Genomic DNA, 20,343 nt, shown 5'->3' with positions numbered 1-20,343 from the left:
CAAGTGCAAAGATTAAAACAACCAACTCTGGAATAATTCTACCTTTGTACATTTTACTATGGGAGATATTTTTATTTATTTATTTATCTATGTTTTGTGGTACGTGGGCCTCTCACTGTTGTGGCCTCTCCTGTTGCGGAGCACAGGCTCCGGAAGCACAGGCTCAGCAGCCATGGCTCACGGGCCCAGCCACTCCGCGGCATGTGGGATCTTCCCGGACCGGGGCATGAACCCATTTCAGACCAAAATAATTTTCCAATCTTTGGTAAATAAAATATTTTATATATTAACTATGTATTTATAATTTTCATTATCTTGACTAAATTTACTATCATAAAATGCTCTGATAATTTTCTGGTCAAACATCTTCCACTCAGGGTGTATATATGTATTTTTTACTCTTAAAAATACCTGTAGACTTTTGTTTGTTGCAATTAGGTAAAGTACCCATCCTCATACTAAAAACAACTGAAGAATGGTGGTTAAAATACGTTTAACGTAAACAACCAGTTGGAAAGGAAGTATAGAATATTCAGAAGCTAAAAACTAATTGAAAAGGGGATCTAGAGATGTCAGCAGAGCATTGAAGCTTTCTTTTGCCTTGAAAACATTTGATAAACGTTATTAACTTTCAGGCCACTGTGGATAAAGCCCACAGCCTACTCAAATGTGTGGAAGCTCATAAGAGACCCTTTGCCCCATTAAACTGGGATCCAGGAATACTTAATCTTTACTGTAACAGCTGTAACTGCCCAACCTCATTTTGAAAGTACACACAGTTCACGACTTCAAGGAGAACTGCTTGTATAAACCTTGGCTCTCAGGAGGTGAAAATTTTTTTTTCTTTAGATTTCATAACCACAGGTCAACATCACAGCAGGTTTGCATACAAAATTCACACTATCTGGATATCAGGCAGTCTCAGGTGTACAATTTGTTGGAGGTAGTATGGCATCCATATAAAACGTCAGAAGCAGGAGCAATTCTCTCCAGAGTAAACTGCCTTCAACACTGGCCTCAAATTTGTCCTCAAACAAGGCTCAAAGAAATGAGCTTATGGTGTAAACAACCCAATCAAAAAAATGGGCAGATGGCCTAAATAAACATTTCTCCAAAGAAGACATACAGATGGCCAAAAGGCACATGAAAAGATGCTCAACATGGCTAATTATTAGAGAAATGCAAATCAAAACTACAATGAGGGATCACCTCACACCAGTCAGAATGGCCATTATCAAAAAGTCTACAAATAATAATGCTGCAGAGGGTATGGAGAATAGGGAACCCTCCTGCACTGTTGGTGGGAATGTAAATTGATTCAGCCACTATGGAGAATTGTTTGTAGGTTCCTTAAAAAACTAAAAATAGAGCTACCATATGATCCAGTAATCCCACTCCTGGGCATATATCTGGAGAAAACCATAATTCTAAAAAATACTTGCATACCAATGTTCATTATAGCACTATTTACAATAGCGAGGACATGGAAGCAACCTTAATGTCCATTGACAGAGGAATAGATAAAGAATACGTGGTACATATACACGATGGAATAGTACTCAGCCATAAAAAAGAATGAAATAATGCCATTTGCAGCAACATGGATGGACCTAGAGATTATCATACTGAGTGAAGTAAGCCAAAGACAAATATCATATGATATCACTTATGTGTGGAATCTATAAAAAATGATACAAATACTCATGAATACAAAATGGAAATAGACACACATAGTAAACAAACTTATGGTTACCAAAGGGGAAAGTGGGGGGGGATAAAGTAGGAGTTTGGGATTAACATATACACAGTACTATATATAAATTAGATAACCAACAAGGGCCTACTGTATAGCACAGGGAACTATATTCAATATTTTGTAATAACTTGTAAGGGACAAAAGTCTGAAAAAGAATCGATATGTACATATATAATCATATGTATATATGATATATATATAAAAAATGGAATCACTTTGCTATACACCAGAAACTAACACAAGATTGTAAGTCAACTATACTTCAATAAAAGTTTTTTTTAAGTTGAAAAAAAATCAGTGAACCAAAATGCAAATTGAAAAAACAGATAAAAATATTAAAATGAAAGATAAGGAAAATGCTATTTATAAAAACTTGTGGTATACAGCTAAATGCTACTTAAAAATGTATATCTTTTATGTATATAATAGGATATATGAAAGTTAGCATGTAAACAAAAAACAGATTATTGAAATAGAAGAGAAAAATGTAATAGAGAATATCAAAATTGCCAAAACAGTGTCTTCATTGACAGTTACCAAAATAGAAAAACATTTGGTGAGGATTAAGTGAAAAAATAAGGAATTCAAAAGAAAATAGAACAAAATGCTGTTCTGCAAATGTAAATATAAAGTTATATTTACTAAAATTTATATCAGTAGGGAAACTTGCATTTATTTCCCAAAAATTTACTAAAAATGTCCCCCAAAGAAAAACTAATCTTGTAATAATTTATTAAGTTGAATCAATATTCTGATATCTTACAACAAATTAACAGGCCCAGATTTTGTTTCCAGTGAATTCTACCAACTTTATAAGGAGCACCTAGTTTCAAGCTTGCTCAAACTATTTCAGGACCTTTATCTTATTGTATGATAAGTACAGCCTTGACCCAAAGACTGATGAAGACATAACCAAATGGAAAGTTTTATGCTAATTTCATTCATGGTTATGAATGTAAAAATCTTAAGTTAGACCTTTGTGGTATGACTCATGAATCTGGAAATAAAATTGGATTCATTTCAGGAATTCAGGGTTTATTTAACCTTATAAAATTAAATAATGTAATTCACTAGCATGTTAGCAGAAAAATAATTCATAGTGTTCACCTAATAGGCACAGAATATATATTTTCATGAAATTTCAATCCATCTGTGATAAAAATTTAATTGAATTATAAAAGGGTATTTCCATTGCCTGATATGATAGTCTTATCAGAATAATTAAATTGTTTAATACATTCAAGAATAGTATAAGTTTATTTTTCACTCACTTAGCAGTTCAGGGTGGATTCACATTGTTGAATAGCAGTCCCTTAGTGACCTTAGGGGGCAGTTGCTTTATCTCTCATCATGTGCCTTTAAAATAGGATGACCATATAATGTGTTATTCAAAATGGGATATCTTTAACAGTGACTGGGGGAACTACGAATCATTCTTTTAGAATGCCAGGTTTAAGTCATTATTACCCCAGACAAACTGGGGTAGGTGGTCATGCTTCAAAAGGATCCTTCTTTGGTCATAACAATTTCTGTCTTTAGGGTGGGTCATAGAGTGTGAAAGAATATAAATATTTTACCTGAGAAGTTTTAATGGACAATCTTGAAATTATATACATCAATTTTAATCAGCTTCATTTGCTGGAACTTGCCACACAGCTTATGGAACTGCAAGGTTGACTAGGAAATTTGGTCAAACTCTTTGCTCATAAAGTAGTAGAGGATAAATTTTCATCAACAGTTAGTGGTCTTTGCTGTACATAATATATCAAAAAATATGGAGCAAATATTATACTTAATCATGAAATATTACAAGAATGGTAACTCAAGATCAAGAGCAAAGCAAGGATACACAATCTTATTTAATACTGTTTTGGAAATGCTACCCAGAGATAAATGAGGCAAGAGTTACAAAGATTGAAAAAGTATTCAAAAGTGTTATTATTTTCAGATAATATGTTTGTTTTTATAGAAACCCCTAAAATACTATACATAAATTATTAGATGTGCAGAGTTTAACATGGATTCTGGATACAAAATTAACATTAAAAATAACATCCACAGTCCAACAATAAATGTTATTAAAAATCACATAGATGATTTGCCACAGCAGCATTAATAAAATGAATATATATAACAAAAGCTGTATAAGACCAGTATGGAAGTATTACAAGCTTTATTAAAATATATTAAGACCTAAGTAAATCGAGACATATAACATGTTATCGATTAGAACACTTTATATTAAGATGTCACTTCTCAAGAAGTTGTCCAATAGGTTCAATACAATACATATTGAATAAAATCCATAATAAATAAACAAAAATCTGCAAAGAATTTCTCTTGACAATCTGAATCATACACACACACACACACATATGTAGCCATGCATGGAAGAGCACACACACGCAGACATACATGTATCAATACATGGAAGAGCAAAGAGCCCAAAATAATTAAGATACTGTTTACTTTTGGTAAAATATTTCACAGATATTTTTTCATAAATTACACATGACTATCTTTGTTATAATATTTTTATTATGCTGTATATTTTATTTTCTCTTCCCAATATTTTAGAGAAATAATAAAAATGTTGGCTAGTTCAATACATCAAATATTCACGCCAAACTTCTGCATGAGAATTCTGCGAGAGATTTGAGCAGGAAACAGTCAATGATCCAGATTGATAGTATTCACCTGTAGAAAGAAAAAATGCAAATAGATTTCTTGGTTTCACACATCTTTATCTTCAACTCATGTTGTTCTCTTGAGTTATAAACTTGTATATCAAGCTCCCACATCTCCACGTAGAAGTTGCCTGGAAACTTAAATTTGTTTAAAATTGACCACATTCTTTGTACATCTTCACTCCTCATCGCACAAGATCTAATTCAACCAACTGTCAAAGTAGACACTTGGATATCACTCTGGAATCTTTCGTTTCCTTCTCTGCTTCTACCATCTCTCCTACAGTATAAAAAATCAATCACTGCCAGAGGGAGGAACACTCCCAAACTCATCCTACGAGGCCACCATCACCCTGATCCCCAAACCAGACAAAGATGTCTTAAAAAAAGAAAATTACAGGCCAGTATCACTGATGAACATACATGCAAACATCCTCAACAAAATACTAGCAAACAGAATCCAACAGCACATTAAAAGGATCATACACCATGATCAAGTGGGGTTTATCCCAGGAATGCAAGGATTTTTCAATGCATGCAAATCAGTCAATGTGATAAACTATATTAACAAATTGAAGGATAAAAACCATATGATCATCTCAACAGATGCAGAGAAAGCTTTTGACAAAATTCCACACCCATTTATGATAAAAACGCTCCAGAAAGTGGGCATAGAGGGAACCTATTTAAACATAGTAAAAGCCATATATGACAAACTCACAGCCAACATCATTCTCAATGGTGAAAAACTGAAACCATTTCCTCTAAGATCAGGAACAAGACAAGGGTTCCCACTCTCACCACTGCTATTCAACATAGTTTTGGAAGTTTTAGCTACTGCAATCAGAGAAGAAAAAGAAATAAAAGGAATCCAGATTGGAAAAGAAGAAGTAAAACTGTCACTGTTTGCAGATGACATTATACTATACATAGAAAATCCTAAGGATGCCACCCCAAAACTACTAGAGCTTATCAATGAATTTGGTAAAGTAGCAGGATACAAAATTAATGCACAGAAATCTCTTGCATTCCTATACACTAGCAATGAAAAATCTGAGAGTGAAATTAAGGAAACACTCCCATTTACTACTGCAACAAAAAGAATAAAATTCCTAGGAATAAACCTACCTAAGGAGGCAAAAGACCTGTATGCAGAAAACTATATGACACTGATGAAAGAAATCAGAGATGATACAAACAGATGGTGAGATATACCATGTTCTTGGATTGGAAGAATCAACACTGTGAAAATGACTATACTCCCAAAATCAATCTACAGATTCGATGCAATCCCTATCAAATTACCAATGACATTTTTCACAGAATTAGAACAAAAAACTTCACAATTTGTATGGAAACACAAAAGACCCTGAAGAATAGCCAAAGCAATCTTAAGAAAAATGGAGCTAGAGGAATTAGGCTCCCTGATTTCAGACTATACTACAAAGCTACAGTAATCAAGACAGTATGCTATTGGCACAAAAACAGAAATATAGATCAATGGAACAGGATAGAAAGCCCAGAGATAAACCCACACACATATGGTCGCCTTATCTTCAACAAAGAATATACAATGGAGAACAGACAGCCTCTTCAATAAGTGGTGCTGGGAAAACTGGACAGGTACATGTAAAATAATGAAATTAGAACACTTCCTAACACCATACACAAAAATAAGCTCAAAATGGATTAACGACCTAAATGTAAGGCCAGACAGTATAAAACTCTTAGAGGAAAACATAGGTAGAACACTCTATGACATAAATCACAGGAAGATCCTTTTTGACTCACCTTCTAGAGAAATGGAAATAAAAACAAAAATAAACAAATTGGACCTAATGAAACTTAAAAGCTTTTGCACAGCAAAGGAAACCATAAGCAAGACGAAAAGACAACCCTCAGAGTGGGAGAAAATATTTGCAAATGAAGCAATTGACAAAGGATTAATCTCCAAAGTATACAAGCAGCTCATGCAGCTCAATATCAAAAAAACAAACAACCCAATCCAAAATTGGATGGAAGTCCTAAATAGACATTTCTCCATAGAAGACATACAGATGGCCAACAAACACATGAAAAGATGCTCAACATCACTCATCATTAGAAAAATGCAAATCAAAACCACAATATGGTATCACCTCACACCAGTCAGAATGGCCATCATCAAAAAATCTACAAACAATAAATGCTGGAGAGGGTGTGGAGAAGAGGGAACCCTCTTGCACTGTTGGTGGGAATGTAAATTGATACAGCCACTATGGAGAACAGTATGGAGGTTCCTTGAAAAACTAAAAATAGAACTACCTTATGACCCAGCAATCCCACTACTGGGCATATACCCTGAGAAAACCATAATTCAAAAAGATACATGTACCACAGTATTCTTTGCAGTACTATTTACAATAGCTAGGATATGGAAGCAACCTAAATATCTATCAACAGATGAATGGATAAAGAAGATGTGATACATATATACAATGGAATATTACTCAGCCATAAAAAGGTATGAAATTGAGTTATTTGTTATCAAGTGGATAGACCTAGAGTCTGTCATACAGTCTGATGTTAAGTCAGAAAGAGAAAAACAAATACCATATGCTAACGCACATATGTGGAATCTAAATAAGCGGTACTTATGAACCTAGTGGCAGGGCAGGAATAAAGAGACAGATGTAGAGAACAGACTTGAGGACACGGGGGGGAAGGGGGAGCTGGAATAAAGTGAGAAAGGAGCACTGACATATATACACTACCAAATGTAAAATGGATAGCTAGTTGGAAGCTGCTGCATAGCACAGGGAGATCAGCTCAGTGCTTTGTGACCACCTAGAGGGGTGGGATAGGGAGGGTGGGCGGGAGATGCAAGAGGGAGGGCATATGGACATATATGTATACATATAGCTGATTCACTTTGTTGTACAGCAGAAACTAACATGACATTTTAAAGCAATTATACTCCAATAGGGATTAAAGGAAAAGTATTCTATATCTTAGCCAACAACAACAAAAATCAATTACTGCCAGAAAATAGATTTGACAGTAAAATATTTTGTCATTCTTTCTGCCATTTTTAAATCCCCATGCACTGGTTCAGGCTATTATCATTTGAAGATGATTACTGAGACCCAGATTTGTCTAGAGGTATGCCCCTTTAATCTGTGCTTCTCACTGTGTATAGAGTATAGTTTCTAAATCAGAACTGATGAGATCACTCCCCTTCTTTCAATTTTCTAATGCTTCAAGTGTTTTCAGGAAATATATAAATCCAATTATATGGACAAGTTAGGGTAGATTAGGCTGTAGAATCAAATAAATTCCCCAAAGTATACAGTGGCTTGGTGACAGACTATGTTAAATTTCTTGCTTATGAATCAGCCACATGGATGTTACTAGCTTTTTAGATATATCCCTGCTGTATACTGATTCAGGGACCCACGTTTTTTTCTGTCTTCTGGCTCTTTATAATCTGGTTTAAGCCATCAGAAAAAAAAAAAAATCATGAATAACATAATAAGGCACTGCTGCTTTCTAAAAGCCTAGAAATGACACTCATTTTCTGTTGTCTGGAAATTAGTTCCACGGTAACATCTAACCGAAAAGGAGCCTGAATAATGAAGTCAGGCTGTGTGCTCAGGAGAAAGAGAAGAACATGGATTTTGGTAACCACTTGGCTTTGAGGATTTTATGATCTGGTCCTCTGGTCCTACTTGCCTTACATTGTCTCTTGCCATTTCTGGCTCCCTCCAATTCTCTTCTCTAGCCGTGATGAATTACTGCAATCCCTTATATTCTCTTTTCCCAGGACTTTTTTTTTATGTATTGGCATTTTCTTTATCTTTCTTTTATTTTTTTTATTTTTTTTTATTTTTTACTTTATATCGGAGCATAGTTTATTAACAATGATGGTTAGTTTCAGGTGTACAGCAAAGTGATTCAGTTATACATATACATAATGTATCTATTCTTTTTTAAGTTCTTTTCCCATTTAGGTTATTATAGAATATTGAAAGCGTTCCCTGTAGCATTTTCTGATTGAATTTAACTTTCCACCACAGGCCCATTGTTAGGAGCTGAGTTGTGTCTCCAAAAATCTTATTTTGAAGTCCCAAATCCAGTACCTCAGAATATAACCAGACTTGGAGATAAGCTGTTTAAAGAGGTGATTAAGTTAAAATGAAGCTGTTAAGAGTGGTGCCTAATCCAGTATGACTAGTGTTCTTACAAGGTGAGGAAGAGATACTCGGGAGGCCTGCATATAGAAAGACCATGTGGTGACACACTCAGAAGGCAGCTGAGGAGAAGGTCTCAGAAGAAACCAAACTGTAGCTTTAGCTAACACCTCTGTCACTTCTGTGACTTTCTTTATGGGCTGACAGAGATATGATATATGAGTGTATGGGCCAGCCTAAATCAAGTGAGGGTTGAGGCAAGAACAATGGAAAGAAAGTAAGAAAACAATGTGAAATTCAGACATCTAAATCCCTTGCAACCGATTTCATTATAGGAAGAGGACTGTATCTCAAGATAGCCAGATCATAATGTAACGTGATGGATAAACTCTGATGAATATAAGCTAATTGTTTCTACAAACTTTGAACATATACATGGTTAGCTGATACCTTCACGCATTACCCAATACTGATGCATGGTTTTTGCAATTGCAAAACAAAAGACTGCAATTACAGTCTTGGGGAGTGGGACCCTAAGAGCCCTGCACTATGCCCTGAAATAACATGGTTGTATTTTGCCTGAGCAGGTATAAATTATAAGATAGACACAGATTTACTAGCACTGGTAATTTAAATGTTGTAGCCATTAATGTTATTTAAGAGGCTCGGTGAATAATAGCTAACCCATTTGTACCTCTTGTCACCAGACTTCTCTTAATCTGCTGAGTAAACAAGATCATTGAAATCTTGGTTGTGAATATTTCTGTGCTACTATATTCTGTGGCTTAGAATACAGATAATTTTTTTCCTGCCTGCTCTCTTAAGCAGATAAATGCATGATCTCAAAAGTTATTAGCATATCAGTGTAATTGACTGTAATAAAAAATGAAAAATCCTAATAACGTTCCTATATGTCATTCCCATAGACCTCAATTATTCAGAAGTTTTGTAATGCTGCTGCTGCCTAGCAGAGTGTAACCCATTAAATATGTAACTGGGCTAAAATATAAAAGTTTCTCAAATGCTCATAGGATAAAATCATGGTGGTGTTTTAAAATTTTATGTTGCTTAATCTGCAACACAATGAATTCCTCTGCCCAGATATAAAGTTGATGGTGTGAAAGTAGAAATTAATCCACTGTGTTTTGTAAAACTGGTCACACCAAATTTTTATTTTTCTTTCTTTGTTCAACTTTTGATTTCTGCTCTAAATATGCAGTTTGCTCTAACAAAGTTTTAAAGTTTGAAAAGAAGAATGGGCATCTAATAAATTATTGTGTATGTTATTCTTATCACAGGTGAATAAGATCAAGAAAAATAAAATAGGGAGAAATTAAGTTGTTATATATTTCAGACTTTCATCTATCTATCTGTCTATTGGAGAGCAAAGAACCAAGAGTAACCCAGACACATTTTAAAAAGAATAGAAAAAATTAAAGTACTTCAAAGGTAATTTCTTCATAAGCTTTATGAAAAATAAACATGTTAGTTATTACATGTTAGGTAACATTCAACAAATTTATTATCTAACCAATATGTTAGGTAACATGCTTTTATTATCATTTTAAAATAAGCCACATTTTTGTTATATATGCTTATTAATATTTTATAAAATAAAGTATAGGCAATTTTATTTGACAATGAATATGGATGTATACATGAGGAAATATGCAAGTCTACTCTGTATAGTAATCAAACTGTAATATAAAAATTATAGAAAAATATAATTATATATGTCCATGGAACTTTAACAAGACTATAGATAATTTGTATTCTAAATATCATTCTTGAAGAGAAGAGCAGTATTTCCAAAATGAACTTAAGCTAAGAACATTATCATATTCAGAATCCATTCTTTACTTAAGAAACGCTCTCATCATTTTTAGAATTTATAACGTATTTCCTACAGCTGCTTTCCCTCCTTAACCTTTTTATAGATATGGGCACTTTGGAAAACATTCTGAGGGCAGTTATGTAGATGCTTTGGGCACCGAGTCACAAAAAGGTTAGAGTTTTCTGTTCTCTCCCTCCCTCCCTCCTTCCCTTCCTCCCTCTCTCCCTGTCCCTCTCTCTTTCTTTTTTTCTTCCTTCCTTCCTTTTTTCTTTTTCTTTTTTGTTTTAAATACAGCCTGGAAGCATAGATACGAGGGTGAGAGATGATGAGAAAAGTAAACCATTCGGGATTTGGGAGAGATTTTCTAATTTAAGATGCTCACAGATAAATTTTCTTCTTTCTAATATGATCAACTGAGAATATTTTATAACAGGCTGGGACAACAGTTGTTACCAGTTCATGTGGAGAGGATTAAGTCATAGGATAGTTCAATTTAGATTTCAATAACAACATCAATCTTCATTTTCTACTTTCTTAGAAAACAATGTTGGAAAACAAGAAAAGCCACAGTATCAGTCTCCACTCTTGGGTAGGGCAGTGATATCAACAACTTTCAAATAACCTAGGCTGTGTGTTCCTTTCAAAAAATAGTACTGACAGGTACTCTTTGTATGCATTTCTGTTTGTTTCATTTTATTAATACATCTTTACTTACATGGTATCACAGGGAAAAAATTAAAAGTTATGCCGGTGCCCAAAGGTGCACATACCTTTGTGTGTAGGCATGCACATGCACACACACGTACACACTCCCCAAAATTTAGTGTGTAAGATATTTTATTCCATGGCTTTTGGTTAAATGGAGCAAGTCAAAGGGATTGAAGTAATAATTAACCCCCAGTTAAACTATTTTTTTCTCGTGGAACATTTGGAAGAAATCCACTTGATTCTACATTCAAAGAAGCAGTCATACTTCATTATCCTGGGAGTTGAGACATTTCAAAACTATGAGTAATTCATAGAAGCTGTTGGCGAAATACATAAGCTGCCAAAACACATACACACACGTGGACACACACGTGCACCCGCTCCTTTACTGTGCTGAAAAAGATTTATTTGAAATAAAGGTTTATGTATATTAACAGTATGCTAACTGAATCTTTTAAGGTCTGAAAATACTTTAAAATTGAAATGAGAGAATCAAGGACATTTCCAGGTTAAAATAATAAGTTGGAGACTTCCCTGGTGGGGCAGTGGTTAAGAATCTGCCTGCTAATGCAGGGGACACGGGTTCGAGCCCTGGTCAGGGAAGATCCCACATGCCTCAGAGCAGCTAAGCCCGCGTGCCACAACTACTGAAGCCCGTGCGCCTAGAGCCTGTGCTCCACAACAAAGAAGAAGCCACCGTAGTCAGAAGCCACCACAAGGAAGAATAGCACCACTCGCTGCAACTAGAGAAAGCCTGTGCACAGCAATGAAGACCCAACACAGCCAAAAATAAATAAATAAATTTTAAAAATTACTTTGTATTAATATAGTATGTTTGTGACAATTAAGGAACCAGTATTGATATATCATAATTATTAACTAAAGTACATACTTTATTCAGATTTATTTAGTTTTGTTTAATGTTCTTTTTCCTGTTTCAGAAAACTACATTATGTTTATTCATTATGTTTCAGACTTCCTTGTTTTTGATGACCTGGACAGTTTTGAAGAGCACTGATCAGGTAATGTTTAGAAACATTTGTGAAAATTTTATCATGAAAGGGTATTGGATTTTTCAAGTAGCTTCTTTGCATCCATGAACATGATTATATGATTGTTTTTTCCTTTAACTTGCGGATATAGTAGGTTAAATTTATGAAGTTTGAATGTTGAAACAGCCTTGTATACTTAGAATAAATCCCACTTTGTCTTGGTGAATAATTCCTTTTATAGTTTGTTGGCTTTGTTGAGGATTTTGTGTGAATTTTTTGGAAGAGTTTGGTCTGTAATCTTTCTTATATTTAAATCTGGTTTGGTTTGTGTTGTGCTGGCATCACAGCATGAGTAAGGATTGATTCTCTTGCTTTTATTTTCTTGAAGAGATTTTGGAGAATGAACATTGTTTCTTCCTTAAATATTTCATAATATTAGTGAAATCATCTAAGTTTGGTGCTTTCTATTTGAAAGATTTTTCAGTTATTGATAGAATTTTTTTATAGGTAACAGACTACTAATGTTACCTATTTCTCTTTGTGTGAATTTTGGTAAATGTGATATTGGTCCATTACATCTAAATTTTCAATTGTATATGCATAAATTTATCTATTATTTTCCCTTGTTAACTTTTAATGTCCACATATTAGTGGTGATAAACCACTTTTCATTTCTGATATTTGTAATTGTATCTTATCTATTTTTTGTTTGTTAGCCTCACTAGAGATTTATCAGTTTTATTCATGCTTTATAAAAAAAAATCTTTTGGTTTCTTAAATTTCTCTTTTTTTTTCCTCAATTTTGTTGAGTTCTGCTCTAATTTTATTATTTCCTTTTTTATTCTTGTTAACAGTGTACTATTTGAATATTTTAAGGTCTGAAAATACTTTAAAATTCAAATGAGAGAATCAAGGACATTTCCAGTTTAAAAAAATAAGTTGATAGTAGAGGACAAATTTACAGTTTTTAAAAAATTTTAGACTTAATTTGCTCTTCTTTCTCAAGATTTCTAGTGCAGAGCTTAAGTTACAGTTTTCTTATACTTCCTCCTTTTTAATACATATATTTATTTAAAAGTGTGTCCTTTAATCTGCAGATGTTTGGGAATTTCCAGATGTCTTTCAGATGTTTATTTCTAGTTCAATTCCATTGTCTGAGCACTTAATTTGTATGATTTCTCTTTTTAAAAATTTGTTAAGGGCTTTTATGACCAATAATACTGTTTAGTTTTGTGAATGTTTCACATGAGATTGAGAAGAAGGTATATGTATTATGCCATCATTTGTATGTTGTATTCTGTAAATGTCAATTAGATCAGGTTGGTTGATAATGCTGTTCAGTTCATATCTTTATTGATTTAATTCATGCTTACCAATTACTGAATAAAAGGGCATTGAATTCTCCAAGTATAATAGTGCAATTGTCTATTACTCCTTTAAATTTTAACTTTAGCTGGATGTATTTAGAAGCCCTTTTGTCACATGCATACACATTTAGGATTATGATATCTTCTTGGAGAATTGACCCCTTTATCATTATATAATGCCCTCTTTAAACCTGATATTCATCCTTATTCTGAAGTTGATTTTGTCTGAGATTAATACAGCTACTCCAGCTTTCTTTTGGTTATTGTTAGCATGGTATACTTTTTTTTCTGTCCTTTTACTTTTAACTTAGTGGATTCTTTGTATTTTAAGTGTGGTTCCTTTACACAATGTATATATGGGTTAAGTTTTTATCTTTTCTGAAAATCTCTGTCAATGGTGTAGTTAGGACATTCACATATTAGGTGCTTATTGATATAGTTGAGTTGATATCTTGCATGATCACCATCAAATACATTGTATTGCTTTGTGTGTAGTGCAGGTAACTTAGAACTGAGAATTCTCAAGTCCTCCCTCCTGTCCCATGTGACTTTGCTATCATTTGGTGACTTTGCTATCATTCGTGTCACTGATCTGTGTGATATACTCACTCAGTACATTATTACTGTTATTGCTTTAAAGTTATCTTTTTAGATCAATTAAGAGTATGAAAAATAAAGAATTTATTTTACCTTTATGTACTTCTTCTCCGACACTCTCCCCTTCTTCTCTGTCATTTCTTCTTCTTTTTGTCTGCTCTTTCTTTATCTGAAAGCCCAACTGTGTATATGTTACATCTTTTGACAGTCTCACAGCTCTTGGACTTACCATTCTGCTTATTTATTTCTTTATTTTTCTTTGCCTTTCAGTTTGAAAAGTATCTATTGACCTGTCTTCAGGTTTATGGATCCTTTTCTGATTTGTATGGAATCTACTAGTGATCCCATGAAAGGCATTCTTCATTTCTGTTACTCTGCTTTCTATGTCTAGCATGTCTTTTCATTGATCCTTAGAATGTGTACCTCTGTTTATACTACCCATTTTTGATGCATATTATCTACTTGCAACATTTGTGTCTGAGTCTCATTCTGATGATAGCCTGGTGTCTTCAGAGTATTTGTGTATGAGTATGCATGTTTGTTTGTTGTATCATATGTGTGTGTTTGACTTTTGGCCTTTCTTGTAACTTTTTGCTGAAAGCCAGACATGTTGCATCGGGTAAAACAAAGTGAGGGAAGTAGGACTTTAGGGTCAGGATTTTAATTTGATGTGGAGCAGCACAGTATCTATTGTGAGTTATAGTTATATTTCCTTGGGGCTTCATGTTTCTCTAGTGTCCTTGATTTTGTCTTTCTTCCCTTTTGGATTTCCCTGAGTATTCCTACTCAGAAAGAGTATGTATTGTATCTGTAATCTTCTGTTACTACATTGAAATTTTACTGATGTGGGTAAAATATGGGTGGATGACAGACTTCTATAATCTTATGAATAAATCTCAGTCTTTTCATGGACCTGTATCTTAAGCCTGTGACCCTCACAAGTATTTATACAGTGGCATGGCATTTATTCCTGGTTCCTTTTCCTTTCCCTAACTGAAACATTCCCATCTATTTACTTGAAGCTCTCAGTGCTGTTGACTATTTTTCTTTTCCTGTTAGGTGAGACAGAAAGGCTTGAGCATAATGGAGTGGAATAAAACGCTCTTTCTCCTAGCTACCATAAGGCTCTGACTGAGTCTTTTCTGCTAAAGAATAAACCTTTGTCATGGAAAATGCCCTGGGAATACTTCACAATGATTCTCTCCTCTCCTTGCCAGAGCTACAAAGGAATCTTTCTCCAGTCTTCACTGTGAGAATTTGATGAGGTTCCTGGAGGCAGAAAGCCCATGATGCTGTGGGCCCTTGTAAAACTCTAGCTCCCTTCGCTTTCTCATCTGCATGCTAGTCTACACTTATCTTCCAGCAGTTCAACAAAATTGCCATTTAAGTCTTCCTACTGGTTTATGGCTCTAGTGGCTTTTTCCCCGGGTAAGCAGGTCCAGGTTGCTGTATTACTCTGGATGTACCTGTTCTCCAGATTTCAGGGCAACAGTTTGTTCTCAGACTTTAGTTCTCTGATGGGTCCAAGAAAAGTGGTTGATTTTCAGTTTGCCCAGACTTTATTCTTAACATAAGGGCAGGGCAGACAACCCTAAGCTCTTTACATGTTAAAGTGTTAAAGCTGAATCCAGTCAACTTGGTTACACAATGGAATATTACTCAGCCATAAAAAGAAACGGAATTGAGTTATTTGTAGTGAGGTGGATGGACCTAGAGTCTGTCATACAGAGTGAAGTAAGTCAGAAAGAGAAAAACAAATACCGTATGCTGACACATATATATGGAATCTAAAAAAAAAAAACGTTCTGATGAACCTAGGGGCAGGACAGGAATAAAGACACAGACGTAGAGAATGGACTTGAGGACATGAGGAGGGGGAAGGGTAAGCTAGGACGACGTGAGAGAGTGGCATGGACATATATACACTACCAAATGTAAAAGAGATAGCTAGTGGGAAGCAGCCGCATAGCACAGGGAGATCGGCTCGGTGCTTTGTGACCACCTAGAGGGGTGGGATAGGGAGGGTGGGAGGGATATGCAAGATGGAGGAGATATGAGGATGTATGTGTATGTATAGCTGATTCACTTTGTTATAAAGCAGAAACTAACACACCATTGTAAAGCAACTGTATTCCAATAAAGATGTTTAAAAAAAATAGGCCTGTTTGGTCAAGTCATTCACTTCTCTGATTGCATATTTATTTGCAAAATGTGAAACAGCACATCTTATATAGGTATATTGTGAGAGTTAAATTCAATGATTGATATAAAATCTTTTTGTGAATTAGTACTATGTAAGTACAAAACATATGTCTTGATATTAGTGCCTTTTTATTGCATTCTAAGTTCAGAATAAGCTCTTGTTTTGTGATAGATCTATTAGATATAGATAGAAAAACCTACTTTCTTAACCCAATGACTTTATATACTATGGTATGCTGAATAATGGCCTCCCAAAAAGACCACATCCTAATATGTTACCTATATGGCAAAAAGAGACTTTGCAAATGTGATTAAGGATCTTCAGATGGGGGTATTATTCTGGGTTAGTCAGGAGGGTATGATGTTAATCACAGGAGTCCTTGTAAGAGGGGGGTAGAAGATCAGAGACACTGGAAAAGAGAAGGCAGTATGATGATGGAAACAGAAATTGGAGTGATGTTCAGAGAAAGTGATCATATGTCAAAGACTACTGGAGGCTATTAAAAACTAAAAATGACAAGGAAATGAGTTTTCCCCTAGATTCTAGAGGAAACCAGCCCTGCTGACACCATGACTTTAGCCCAGTGTTACTGATTCCAAACTTCTGATCTCTGAAACTCAAAGAGAATAAATGTGTGCTGTTTTAAGGCACGAAGTTTGTGGTAATTTGTTACAGTGACAACAGAACACTAATATATATACTCAGAACTAAGTAAAAACACGGTGTGGTAAATGAGTTCTGTGAGGTTTCTTGAGCCCGAGAGGAATTTTCTCAAGGGTCAGTGATTTGGGGAACTTGAGCTCACAGAGTTAGGAAACAAATATCTGTATTTGGAGAAATTCTTCAAACAGGACCAAAAGTGAGTTCTATTATAATATTCTAGCAAACGTCATGCTCCCCTCCTCTTATTCTCTCTCTCTCAAGCTCTCAAGCTCACTTCTCTCTCTCTCTCTCCCTCTCTCTCTCTCTCTATCTATCTATCTCTCTTTGTCCTCCCTCCTCTTATCCTCCTTTCTTCCAAGACACACACACACACATACACACATGCATGCAAACTACCTTTTTTATAAATCCTCTCTGTGAGGGAGGCTAAGCAGTGGACTCAGGCATTGTGATGCTTTATAGGGATTAAGTGGGGTGTTGCTAACTCTGCCACCTGTTCCCACCAACTGTTTTACCTTTGGAAGCATGGATATCTGACCCAACTATACATACAAGTATTGAGGATGGATGTAGAGGTCAAATATTTTTATATACTTGAAAAAAATCAATGTCATGAGTAACATTAGTTATTTTGGTATACTCTAGCCTGTCTTTCCTTGAATATTTTTGCCCCTAGATATTTTGATGGTTGAAAAAATGCACAACATTCCCTGCTCTACCTTCCTCAGGAAAATATTTTAAAATGCATTTCCTTAGTGACTAATCAATCATATTTTATATGTATGATCAAAAGCCTTGGAAGTTTTATATGTATATATACATATACATGTAATGGCTTTAATGAAGCAGTAACAGATGTGTGAGATATCTGCAAAACCTGTAGATTGTAATTCTGTGACCTCTGTTCATTTGCAGTGTTCATAATATAAATATATATAAATATAATTATAATGTACTCCACTTATATTATGCTTGAGTACAACACTCCCAACAAAAATATCTGTAAAATCAACATATCAAACCCAGCGTAATTTTTTAATTACAATAAGGCATTCTTGAAGGATGACTAGTGCCCCCAAGGAATAAGATGAAGATTAGACAAGTGTGTGATGAAAATAGAGGCCCAAAAAAGATTACATTCTCTATGCATTTATTCTCCATAGGGTGCATAACCCCCTAAGAGTAAAATAAATACTTTCTAGAGCTGAAAGTCTTCCATTTGGAAAGAAATGCTTAAAATAACAAATTGTGTTTGTTTTATCATCATATTTTCTTGACATATAGAAGAGTCGTATTTCCTCATCACATTTCAATAAAAAGCTTCTTTTGACAAAAATTATATTTTGTCACTGCAAGGTGTATTGGACCAGAAATATAGGACACAGAAATATACTGACACTAAAATCTATTGAAAATAAAGGGGGAAAAAGGATTGAAAAATAATGGTGTTTTAATGTTAATAGTTTATTTAGAAAATTAAGTAGATCTTACATAAATACTAATATTATTATTACTATGTCTTTTTGTTGTTAAACATTGTAGGTTTAACTATAATAGTCACCAAATGCACTGTCTCTTTACTATTCTTATTGCCGTTACTGAACCATATGCTATATCTGTACCTTGGCATCTCTACCTTTGTAAATTTCTTAATCATCTGCACACCTTTTTCTTTCTTTCTTTCTCACCAAAACCTATACTTCCTACTGCATACACTGTTAATACTGTTAACATTATCATCTTCTGTATGTAGCTACAGAAGAAAACCATAATTGGAAGTATATTTTTTGTTAAGTTTTTCTGTTTCTTAGAAATGGTTCATTTAATGTTCCTTCACATTTGTTATTTTAAACATTGTTTCATGTGCTTTTCCTCTGGATTTACTTTTCTTCTAGCTGAAGTACATTTGTTTCTAGTTCTTTAAATGAGAGATCAAGTGTTCTAAGGTTTCAGTTTCTATATATCTTCAAGTGTCATTCATGAAAGGTAGACTTCCGGGTATAAAATACTGGGCTAACTATCATTTTTCTTCTATGCTTTATGCTTTGCTGTTTTTTGTTTGTTTTTTGGCTGTGTGGCTATATACTTTGAAATTATCACTTAATGACCTTCTGGTCTTGTTATTTTGAAAAAGTTAGTAAGTAAAATTATTCATTGGTAGACATTGTGTTCTTTATTCTTAGCATTATGAAGTTGCATTAGGATTTCTGTAGGCAAGAATTGCTTTTTATTTATTCTGCTCACTAATTAGAGTTTCTTTCAAGTGTGAAAACTTGTGCTTTTCTGTAATTCTGGAAATTTCTAAGCAACATTCTTTTCAAATATTGCTTCTGTATATCCTCATTATCTTGTTTCTGGAAGTCCTATTAGATGACTACTAAATCCTATCATCTGTGCTCTTATTTTCCTGTTATTCTTTCAAACATGCACATGCATACACATCCATATTTGAATGTGGTATAGAGTCCTGTTGGAGTTGCTCAATATTATCTATTAATTCATTTATCCTCCCATTGACCATATCTAATAGATAGATTAGCCATTTCTTAATTTTAAATTAAATCGTATGTATTTTTAAATTCAGGGAATTTTATTGCAGTCTTTTTCAGGAGCCTTAGAATGTTTCTGTGGTTGAACATGGCTAATTTTGCTTCGATTCTAAAACTAATTTTATCATAAAGGGTGACTACTTAAAATATCTGGACAATTTCGTAAAAGTCTAGTATGTAATAATGAGGAGTTGCAATCTTGCTGGTTAATTGAATTATAAAGTGTAAAGAAAAATCAGAACCTGAGTGTTTCACAAGGAGCCCTGAAATATGAACCTCATCTTTTGTTTTGTGTTTTGTTTATTTGTTTGTTTTATAAATATTAATTTTTCAGTGTTATTGAGGTGTAACTGAAAAAGTAGGGTTGTAAGGTTTTTAAAGTATACATGATGATGATTTCATACACATATACATTGTGAAAGGATTCCTCCCATTTAGTTTATTAACACATCCATAACCTCACACATATACACACATTCAGTGAGAATATTTAAGTTCAACCTTCAGCAAATTTCCATTATGCAATAGAGTGTTAACAACTATAGTCATTTAATGCGTGTTATGCATTCGATCTTCAGAACTTATTTATCTTATAGTTAAAAGTTTGTACCTTTTTAACCAACCTCTCCCTATTTCCTATACCCCCCAGTCCCTGACAACCACTTTTCTAATATCTTTTTCTGTTTGACTTTTTTTTTTTTTTTTTTTTTCAGTTTCCATGTGTAAGTCATACCATTCAGTATTTATCTTTCTCTCTTTGGCTTATTCATTTAGCATAATGCCCATAGGATCCATCCATGTTGTCCCAAATGGCAGTA

The 20,343-nt window shown here is 34.2% G+C and overlaps 1 pseudogene; it reads right to left on the bottom strand.

Annotated features, from left to right (window-relative positions):
- The window catches only part of LOC131755652 (mitochondrial inner membrane m-AAA protease component paraplegin pseudogene), a 53,250-nt pseudogene that overhangs the window by 13,470 nt on the left and 19,437 nt on the right, over positions 1-20,343 (bottom strand).

The sequence above is a fragment of the Kogia breviceps genome, chromosome 4 (assembly GCF_026419965.1).
Source record: "Kogia breviceps isolate mKogBre1 chromosome 4, mKogBre1 haplotype 1, whole genome shotgun sequence".
Lineage (NCBI taxonomy): Eukaryota > Metazoa > Chordata > Mammalia > Artiodactyla > Physeteridae > Kogia > Kogia breviceps.
This window is presented reverse-complemented; position numbering and strand designations above follow the sequence as displayed.